Below are 12,888 nucleotides of genomic sequence, written 5' to 3'. Positions count from 1 at the left end.
GCCTATGTAAGGGCAAAAGGAGGGTCTGAGGTTCCGTGACGATTTGAACCCGTGTTTTCAACATTGTCGTAAATACATAATTTTGGTATCAGTGAACCGCAAATGATCCATTTAGTATATCCTGGTGTTTTCGCTATGCTACGAGCAAGAGCACTCCTGTTACGAGCACATTTCTGATCTACCCATGGCATCCATCTTAGATCACGGAAGCCATTTTGTATTTCTTGCCCTCACATAGACAATGGACACGCAGTGACCTCTTTCACTTAAGGACACGTAAGCTTTAGCCGGAGATTCACCTTGCTAGTGACACGTGCACCTTAGAACAGAACACGCCATGGCTGCATGACTCGACAGAAGTTGCCTCCTCTGCCTGAGGCCAGTCCAGCTATACTGGTTCTCGTGTTCGTTGGCCTGATCATGATTAGGCTGCCGAAGCTGGTAGCCTTGCCCATTTACGACCCACAAACATCTCTTATCCTGCTTTTCTATCTTCTGCACCTGGCTCTGCTCCTTTCCTTCTGGGCTTTTATTAGGGGGAGCTAACGAAATTTACGATGAGGCGGTCCGGCTCTTGAATGAAAAGTTGACATAAGATTATGATGGAATAGTGGGAACCCCTCGTTCGTAATGTTTTGACACCAGATATTGTTGACGATTCCTGTGCAACGCCAAATATTTATTGTTTAAGATACAAAGGTTTAGGAATGCACTAACATGTAAAGAATTTGCCCGAAGCCTAATATTTAGTATATAAGGAGCAACCCTCTTTGTACAAATGGAACAGGCTCCTAGACACTGCCTGTGTGTAGTTTCTGGGACTTCTGTGTCCCTGCAGTAATAAACCTTTGGTCTTTGACGCCACCATCGAGAAGCCCGTGTTTCTGGTTATTTGTGCACCGAGACAGGTAGAACTCCGGGGTCTTCGGGTGTTATCCCTGACACCTCTGGACGGAACCAAAAAGTCCAGAACTCCAATCCGCCACCATGTCCACCACCACCACATCCACCACCAAATCCACCACCACCAAATCAACCAACACCACATCCAACACCACCACATCCACCAGGTCCACCACCATGTCCACCACCACCATATCCACCACCACATCCACCACCTCCACGTCCACTACCATATCCACCACCACCACCATGTCCACCACCACCATGTCCACCACCACCGTGTCCACCACCATATCCACCACCACCAAGTCCACCACCATGTCCACCACTACCATGTCCACCACCACGTCCACCGCCACATCCACTACCACATCCACCACCACCTCGTCCAACACCACCATGTCCACCACATCCACCACCACCACGTCCTTCACCAACACGTCCACCACCATCACATCCACCACCACATCCACCACCACCACACCCACCATCACCACATCCACCACCACCACCATATCCACCACCACATCCACCACCACATCGACCACCACCACCACGCCCATCACCACCATTTTCACCACCGCCACATCCACCACCACCACATCCACCATCACCATGTCCACCACCACCACAATCACTTCAACCACCACCAAATCCACCACCACATCCACCACCACCACTACGTCCACCACCTCTATGTCCACCACCGCAACATCCACCACCACCACATCCACCACCACCATGTCCACCACCACCACCATATCCACCACCACCACCACGTCCACCACCACCTCATCCACCACCACCACCACATCCACCACCACCATCGTGCCCACCACCACCATGTCCACCTCCACCACCACCACTTGTCCACCACCACCACTTCCACCACAATGTCCACCACCATGTCCACCATCACCAGGTCCATCAGCACCTAATCCACCACTATGTCCCCCACCACTAGGTCCACCACCACCACATCCACCAAGTCCACCACCATGTCCACCACCTCCATGTCCACCACCACCATATCCACCCCCTCCACGTCCCCCACCAAATCCACTACCACATCCACCACAACCACGTCCACCACCACCATGTCCACCACTGCGGTGTCCACCACCTCCACATCCACCACCACCACCACATCAACCACCATGTCCACCACCACCATGTCCACCACCACCATGTCAACTATATGCACCACATCCACTACATCTACGTCCACCACCAACACTTCCACCACCACCACATCCACGACCAAAACCACATCCACCACCACCACATCCACCACCACCACATCCATCACCACCATGTCTACCACAATGTCCACCACCACCACCATGTCCACCACCACCTCATCCACCACCACCACAACAACCACCACGTCCACCACAACAACCACCACGTCCACCACCACCACGTCCACCACCACCATGTCCACCACCACCACCATGTCCACCACCATCATGTCCATCACCACCATGTCCACCACATCCACCACCACCATGTCCACCACCACCATGTCCACCACCACCACAACAACCACCACGTCCACCACCACCACGTCCCACACCACCATGTCCACCACCACACTCACCACCACCACCATGTCCACCACCATCATGCCCACCACCACTACATCCACAACCACATCCACCACCACATATTCCACAACGTCCACCACCACCACATCCACCACCACCATGTCCACCACCACGTCCACCACCATCACATCCACCACCATGTTCACCACCACATCCACCACCACGTTCACCACCACCACATCCACCACCACCGCCACTTCCACCACCACCACATCCACCAAAACATCTACCACCCCATCCACCACCACATCAACCACCACCACATCCGCCACCATGTCCACCACCACCACATCCACCACCACCAGGTTCTCCATCACCACCACCACCAAATCCACCACCATCAAATCAACCATCACCACATCCACCAGGTCCACCACCATGTCCACCACCACCACATTACCACCACCATGTCCACCGAATCCACCATCTCAAGTCCATCACATCCACCACAACCACGTTCACCACCCCCACATCCACCAACATGTCCACCACCACATCCACCATGTCCACCACCACATCCCCCACATCCACCACCACCACCATGTCTACCACCACTTCCACCACCACCATGTCCACCACCACCACGTCCATCACCACGTCCACCACCACATCCACCAACACCACATCCACCACCATGTCAATCACCACATCCACCACCACGTCGAATACCACCACATCCACCACCACCAGCACACCCACCACCACATCATCCACCATCATGTCCACCACCATCATGTCCAACACCATCATGTCCACCACCACCATGTCCACCAACACATCCACCTCCACATCCACCATCACCACGTCCACTGCCACCACATCCACCACCACCACATCCAAGACCACAACCACATCCACCACCACCACATCCCCCACCAGGTCCACCACCACCACATACACCATCATGTCCACAACCACATCCACCACCACCATGTTCACCACCACCACATCCACTAACACCACATCCGCCGCTACGTGTACCACCACCTCCATGTCGACCACATCCACTACCACCACGTCCACCACCACCATGCCCACCACCACCACATCCATCACCACCACCAATCCACCACCACCACATCCACCACCATGTCCATCACCACCACCATGTCCACCACCACCATGTCCACCACCACCATGTCCACACCACCACATCCGCCACCATGTCCACCACCACCACATCCACCACCACCAGGTTCTCCACCACCACCATGTCCACAACCACGTCCACCACCATCACATCCACCACCATGTTCTCCACCACATCCACCACCATGTTCACCACATCCACCACCACCGCCACTTCCACCAGCACCACATCCACCAACACATCTACCACCACATCCACCACCACGTCCACCACCACCACATCCGCCACCATGTCCACCACCACCACATCCACCACCAAATCCACCACCACCAAATCAACCATCACCACATCCAACACCACCACATCCACCAGGTCCACCACCATGTCCACCACCACCATGTCCACCACCACATCCACCACCTCCACGTCCACTACCATATCCACCACCACCACCATGTCCACCACCACCATGTCCACCACCACCGTGTCCACCACCACCACGTCCACCACCATGTCCACCACTACCATGTCCACCACCACGTCCACCGCCACATCCACTATCACATCCACCACCACCTCGTCCAACACCACCATGTCCACCACGTCCACCACCACCACGTCCTTCACCAACACGTCCACCACCATCACATCCACCACCACATCCCCCATCACCACACCCACCATCACCACATCCACCACCACCACCATATCCACCACCACATCGACCACCAACACCACGCCCATCACCACCATTTTCACCACCGCCACATCCACCACCACCACATCCACCATCACCATGTCCACCACCACCACAATCACTTTAACCACCACCAAATCCACCACCACGTCCACCACCACCACTACGTCCACCACCTCTATGTCCACCACCACCAAATCCACCACCACCACATCCACCACCACCATGTCCACCACCACCACCATATCCATCACCACCACCACGTCCACCACCACCTCATCCACCACCACCACCACATCCACCACCACCACCACGCCCACCACCACCATGTCCACCACCACCACCATGGCCACCACCACCTTGTCCACCACCACCACTTCCACCACCATGTCCACCACCATGTCCACCATCACCAAGTCCATCATCACCTAATCCACCACTATGTCCCCCACCACTAGGTCCACCACCACCACATCCACCAAGTCCACCACCATGTCTACCACCTCCATGTCCACCACCACCATATCCACCCCCTCCACGTCCCCCACCAAATCCACTACCATGTCCACCACCACCATGTCCACCTCCACCATGTCCACCACATCCACCACAACCACATCCACCACCACCATGTCCACCACTGCGGTGTCCACCACCTCCACATCCACCACCACCACCACATCCACCACCATGTCCACCACCACCATGTCCACCACCACCATGTCAACTATATGCACCACATCCACTACATCTACGTCCACCACCAACACTTCCACCACCACCACAACAACCATCACGTCCACCACCACCACATCCACCACCACAACCACATCCACCACCACCACATCCACCACCACCACATCCATCACCACCATGTCCACCACATCCACCACCACAATGTCCACCACCACCACCATGTCCACCACCACCTCATCCACCTCATCCACCACCACCACAACAACCACCACGTCCACCACGTCCACCACCACCATGTCCACCACCAACACCAAGTCCACCACCATCATGTCCATCACCACCATGTCCACCACATCCACCACCACCATGTCCACCACCACTATGTCCACCACCACCACAACAACCACCACGTCCACCACCACCATGCCCCACACCACCATGTCCACCACCACACTCACCACCACCACCATGTCCACCACCATCATGCCCACCACCACCACATCCACAACCACATCCACCACCACATATTCCACAACGTCCACCACCACCACCTCCACCACCACCATGTCCACCACCACGTCCACCAGCATCACATCCACCACCATGTTCACTACCACATCCACCACCACGTTCACCACCACCCCATCCACCACCACCGCCACTTCCACCACCACCACATCCACCAACACATCTACCACCCCATCCACCACCACGTCCACCACCACCACATCCGCCACCATGTCCACCACCACCACATCCACCACCACCAGGTTCTCCATCACCACCACCACCAAATCCACCACCATCAAATCAACCATCACCACATCCACCAGGTCCACCACCATGTCCACCACCACCATCACATTACCACCACCATGTCCACCGAATCCACCATCTCAAGTCCATCACATCCACCACAACCACGTTCACCACCACCACATCCACCAACATGTCCACCACCACATCCACCATGTCCACCACCACATCCCCCACATCCACCACCACCACCATGTCTACCACCACTTCCACCACCACCATGTTCACCACCACATCCCTCACCACGTTCACCACCACCCCATCCACCACCATCGCCACTTCCACCACCACCACATCCACCAACACATCTACCACCCCATCCCCCACCACGTCCACCAGCACCACATCCGCCACCATGTCCACCACCACCACATCCACCACCACCAGGTTCTCCATCACCACCACCACCAAATCCACCACCATCAAATCAACCATCACCACATCCACCAGGTCCACCACCATGTCCACCACCACCATCACATTACCACCACCATGTCCACCGAATCCATCTCAAGTCCATCACATCCACCACAACCACGTTCACCACCACCACATCCACCAACATGTCCACCACCACATCCACCATGTCCACCACCACATCCCCCACATCCACCACCCCCACCATGTCTACCACCACTTCCACCACCACCATGTCCACCACCACCACCATGGCCACCACCACCTTGTCCACCACCACCACCATGTCCACCACCATGTCCCCCATCACCAGGTCCATCAGCACCTAATCCACCACTATGTCCCCCACCACTAGGTCCACCACCACCACATCCACCAAGTCCACCACCATGTCCACCACCTCCATGTCCACCACCACCATATCCACCCCTCCACGTCCCCCACCAAATCCACTACCATGTCCACCACCACCATGTCCACCTCCACCATGTCCACCACATCCACCACAACCACGTCCACCACCACCATGTCCACCACTGCGGTGTCCACCACCTCCACATCCACCACCACCACCACATCCACCACCATGTCCACCACCACCATGTCCACCACCACCATGTCAACTATATGCACCACATCCACTACATCTATGTCCACCACCAACACTTCCACCACCACCACAACAACCATCACGTCCACCACCACCACATCCACCACCACAACCACATCTGTCAGAAGTGCCACCACAAGAGTCCAGGTATTTCCGTGTTGAAGATGACTAGTCCCAATACCTTCAAGACCCAACAAGCGTGGCAAGGAATTCAACACTTGACACAACCAGTTGGCCCCTAAAGGGAAAGGGAAGTGGGGAAGGGAAAGGGAAGTGGAATGGGGAAGGGAAAGTGAAGAGAGAGAAACAAACAAAACACAGGATCTCTTCTCGAGATGACTGTCTCTGTTTCTCCTGAAGTATTCTGGGCTTTCTCTAAGCAGTTGCGTTTCTTTAAATGCTGAAACTGGATTTTAAACCCAACACTTATTAGCATGAATGCATACAATCCTATAGGAATGCTTACAAAATATGACTGTTCAATCTAGTGACATACATACCAATAATTAGAAAAGCCCATTCCTATACTTCAAATGCGCAAGGTCGATGGAGCTTCATACAGTGTTAAATCACCTTGTAATATAAACACACCAAGTCAAAGATTGCATTTACATGAGCTTGACGCTAAATCAATCAACTTGTTAGTAAAGCTTATAACTGAACTTCCATGCATGCAACGGTATTTTCTTACCTTGCACTCTATTCGCTGGTCTTTAATTGGGTTCTGTGAAATTAAAGAAACAAGAGAACACAAGCCCAAAAATAAAGGTACTTAAAACCCAGTTACACTGTAAATACAAGTAAACCACTTTTAGTATTAATCCTGCAGTTGAAAGTCACTGCTTCTTATTTATACACTTTTGGTATATCTCCATAAGGTCTAAAGACATTAATAATACCCTTGACTCAAGTTCTGAAGTCTCTGAAACAAAGTTCAGCTTCTAAGAAAAGCTGCTCGAAAATTGCTTTTGCCAAGGTTTGTTTCTTTTTTTTTTCCTAAGTAACTAATTGTCTTACTGTCTTTGCAGATACCCGGAGTCTTACTGTCTTTGCAGCTACCCGGAAACTCTAAGCGCAGGGACCGCAAAGGAGAAGGACGAGACCGGCTGGAAACCTGCTCCGATGCTGAAACCGGAAGTCGGAAAAACCTTTTTCAGGCGGAGTTCTAGGATCGTCCGAACTTCCAAGATGAAGAAGAATCCTTCTGCTGCTGGGCTCCTCAGAGGGAAAGCAAGGTAGGAGGAAGCGAGGGTCAAGGCAGGCAGGCGGGGCTGGGTACAGGCAGGCAGGGCTGGGTACTGGGAGCGAGTGTCCTGGAGCTCTTCAAGTGACGCTTGGGCTGAGAAGCGAAGCGTCTCTCTGAATGCCAGCAAGCCTTTTATAGGCTTTAATACACGTGTGATTTAACGTCAGTTGAGCGCACATGCTCCACGTGTGCTTTATGAATATTCATAGGGTTACTACTGTTCCTTGACAACAAGCATTGCTCAAACCAATAATGTTCCTACACAGCAGTGCTTTGAGCTAGCATCATTCAACAAGCATTGCTAAATGCAAATGTTTCTCATACATTGTACATACAGGCGAAAAGGATCATTGAATGCTTATGTTTTCATGACAACATCCACCACCACCACATCCACCACCACCACATCCATCACCACCATGTCCACCACATCCACCACCACAATGTCCACCACCACCACCATGTCCACCACCACCTCATCCACCACCACCACAACAACCACCACGTCCACCACCACCATGTCCACCACCACCACCAAGTCCACCACCATCATGTCCATCACCACCATGTCCACCACATCCACCACCACCATGTCCACCACCACCATGTCCACCACCACCACAACAACCACCACGTCCACCACCACCACGTCCCACACCACCATGTCCACCACCACACTCACCACCACCACCATGTCCACCACCATCATGCCCACCACCACCACATCCACAACCACATCCACCACCACATATTCCACAACGTCCACCACCACCACATCCACCACCACCATGTCCACCACCACGTCCACCACCATCACATCCACCACCATGTTCACTACCACATCCACCACCACGTTCACCACCACCCCATCCACCACACCGCCACTTCCACCACCACCACATCCACCAACACATCTACCACCCCATCCACCACCACGTCCACCACCACCACATCCGCCACCATGTCCACCACCACCACATCCACCACCACCAGGTTCTCCATCACCACCACCACCAAATCCACCACCCTCAAATCAACCATCACCACATCCACCAGGTCCACCACCATGTCCACCACCACCATCACATTACCACCACCATGTCCACCGAATCCACCATCTCAAGTCCATCACATCCACCACAACCACGTTCACCACCACCCCATCCACCAACATGTCCACCACCACATCCACCATGTCCACCACCACATCCCCCACATCCACCACCACCACCATGTCTACCACCACTTCCACCACCACCATGTCCACCACCACCACGTCCATCACCATGTCCACCACCACATCCACCAACACCACATCCACCACCATGTCAATCACCACATCCACCACCACGTCGAATACCACCACATCCACCACCACCAGCACACCCACCACCACATCAACCACCATCATGTCCACCACCATCATGTCCACCACCATCATGTCCACCACCACCATGTCCACCACCACATCCACCTCCACATCCACCATCACCACGTCCACTGCCACCACATCCACCACCACCACATCCAAGACCACAACCACATCCACCACCACCACATCCCCCACCAGGTCCACCACCACCACATCCACCATCATGTCCACAACCACATCCACCACCACCATGTTCACCACCACCACATCCACTAACACTAACACCACATCCGCCGCTACGTCTACCACCACCTCCATGTCGACCACGTCCACCACCACCATGTCCACCACCACCATGTCCACCACCACCACATCCATCACCATGTCCACCACCACCACATCCACCACCACCAGGTTCTCCACCACCACCATGTCCACAACCACGTCCACCACCATCACATCCACCACCATGTTCTCCACCACATCCACCACCACGTTCACCACATCCACCACCACCGCCACTTCCACCAGCACCACATCCACCAACACATCTACCACCACATCCACCACCACGTCCACCACCACCACATCCGCCACCATGTCCACCACCACCACATCCACCACCAAATCCACCACCACCAAATCAACCATCACCACATCCAACACCACCACATCCACCAGGTCCACCACCATGTCCACCACCACCATGTCCACCACCACATCCACCACCTCCACGTCCACTACCATATCCACCACCACCACCATGTCCACCACCACCATGTCCACCACCACCGTGTCCACCACCATATCCACCACCAACACGTCCACCACCATGTCCACCACTACCATGTCCACCACCACGTCCACCGCCACATCCACTACCACATCCACCACCACCTCGTCCAACACCACCATGTCCACCACCACCACGTCCTTCACCAACACGTCCACCACCATCACATCCACCACCACATCCACCACCACCACACCCACCATCACCACATCCACCACCACCACCATATCCACCACCACATCCACCACCACGTCGACCACCACCACCACGCCCATCACCACCATTTTCACCACTGCCACATCCACCACCACCACATCCACCATCACCATGTCCACCACCACCACAATCAAAAATTTGCTAGCATTCGCGCCAAGAATTTTCAATTCTATTAAGGACACGGAGGCGAGGATTATGCTTCTCAAACTTTGCTGCATCAACACAGCAGCCAATGAAAATATATTATTTTCGCAACAAACAATAAATTACTACATTTCCCATGAACACCATGGTTATAGGCACGCCCCCATAGTCCATAAGAACCCTCTGCGTGCGTTACACATCCTCTTTCTTTGAGGCGAAAGTCCATTGCATGAACCAACACGAACTCCATCATGGAAGAATAACTTCAGCTCAACAGCTTGACGGCCATCGTCTCTTAATCTGACTTTTTCTCAGCTCCTGGAAAAAAGGATAACACCACCGTAACCACTGAAATACAGGGTGGGCAAGCGTATGATATACAGACATTAAGCCGGGTGGGATAATCCTCGCCTCCGTGTCCTTAATAGAATTGAAAATTCTTGGCGCGAATGCTAGCAAATTTTTGATTCTATTACAGGACCGGAGGCTTCAGATTATGCTTGGTTTAAAGCTTGATTAAATACAACAGAAGTAATATCTCCCACCGGCTTATAGTAAAACGTTTTAAAAATCGATTCAGACGACCAATCTGCACAACGCATGATATCTTGGATACTTGACCCCAACCCAAACGATTTTGACGCCATTGCGCCTCTCACAGAATGAGCACCAAACATTCTAGTATCTACACCAGCTTCGGCCATCACATAACGAAGCCATCTAGCAATCGTGGCCGCAGCCACAGGTTTGAAGGGTTTCTGAATGGCAATCAACAATTGTTTACAACCCTGCGGCCGCAAGGCCTTAGTACATTCCTTGTAAGCTTTCAAGCAATGAACCACACACAATTTGTCATTTGAAGGAAAAGCATTATATGAAATGTGACGTGACAAAGTTTTAGTACGACCTGTAATATGAAAGGAAACCCCTTCCGGGGTGAACACTCTACCTGTTACGTCGAGCGCTCATACATCCGAAGTCCGTCTGCAAGACGATAAACACAATAACATAGCCAGTTTTGCCGATAGCTGCTTTCTGGACAGAAGAGCATCACTCGGCCATGTATTGAATAAAGAAAGCACTAAGGATACATCCCACAAACCTGTATACTTGGGCGCGGGTGGCTTGGCAGCCCTGATGCCCTTTAATAGCTTGCATGCCATCGGGTGCATGCCCACCGGTTTCCCGTCTATCTGGGCATGCCCCGCCGAAATTGCCGACCGAAAATTATTAACCCACCGGTACGCTAAACCTGATCCGGCCTTTTCCGTCAGGAAATTCAGAACCTGGGACAACTCGGCCCCCACGGGATCCACACGTCGTCCCATGCACCAATCCACCCAGTTTTTCCAGGCTGAGGAATAACGTTTCCTGGTGGAAGACGCCCATGCCTGTCTGATAAACTCAGCAGTTTCGTCCGAAATTCCCGGCAACTGCCACTGTTCCCGGAAAGCCTCCATGCCATCAGCGACAGCTTGCCCTCCAGAAGCAACGGGTGTTGTTCCCGCTGAGGGCCCTGCAGCAACCATTTCGAGTCCGGAAGCATCCGTGGGCAATCGCAGCTCCACTGCAAGAGCTTCGGGAACCAAGCCTGAGACGTCCACCACGGAGTCACCATGACTATCTCCGCTCTCTGTCTGATTACCTGTGTCATCACCCTGGGAATCATGAGGAAGGGAGGAAACGCATACTGGGTCCCCTGAGACCAGTCCTGGAGAAAGGCGTCCGTCGCCGCCGCCATTGGATCCGGTCTCCAGCTGAAGAACCGGTGAATCTGAAACGAGAGCCTGGAGGCAAACAGGTCCGTCTGAAACGGGCCCCATGTGACCTGAAGCCATCGAAAGACACGAGGGAGCAGCTTCCACTCACTGTAATACCTGAGATGTCTGGAATTCCAATCCGCTACCTGATTGGCCTGGCCCGGAATATATTCCGCCACCACCGAAATCTGGTTGTGGAGACAATAATGCCAAAAATCTTTGCCTATTTGAACAAGCATCGACGACCTCGTGCCGCCCAGCTTGTTGATATACCTCACCGCCGACACATTGTCCAAGCGGAGGAGGATGCAACAAGACGTCTGCTTCGGGGACAAAGTGCGAATCGCAAACGACCCCGCTAACAGTTCCAGACAATTTATGTGCATTTCCAGTTCCTGCGCCGACCATCTGCCGCCTGTAGAAACTTCTCCACAGCGCGCGCCCCAGCCCCATCTGCTGGCGTCGGACTCGATCACCACCTCCGGTTGTGACCCGAAAATCGCCCTGCCATTCCAGGCGTC

This window comes from Lissotriton vulgaris, chromosome 2_1, assembly GCF_964263255.1.
Source record: "Lissotriton vulgaris chromosome 2_1, aLisVul1.2, whole genome shotgun sequence".
NCBI lineage: Eukaryota > Metazoa > Chordata > Amphibia > Caudata > Salamandridae > Lissotriton > Lissotriton vulgaris.
Note: the sequence above shows the minus strand (reverse complement) of the source record.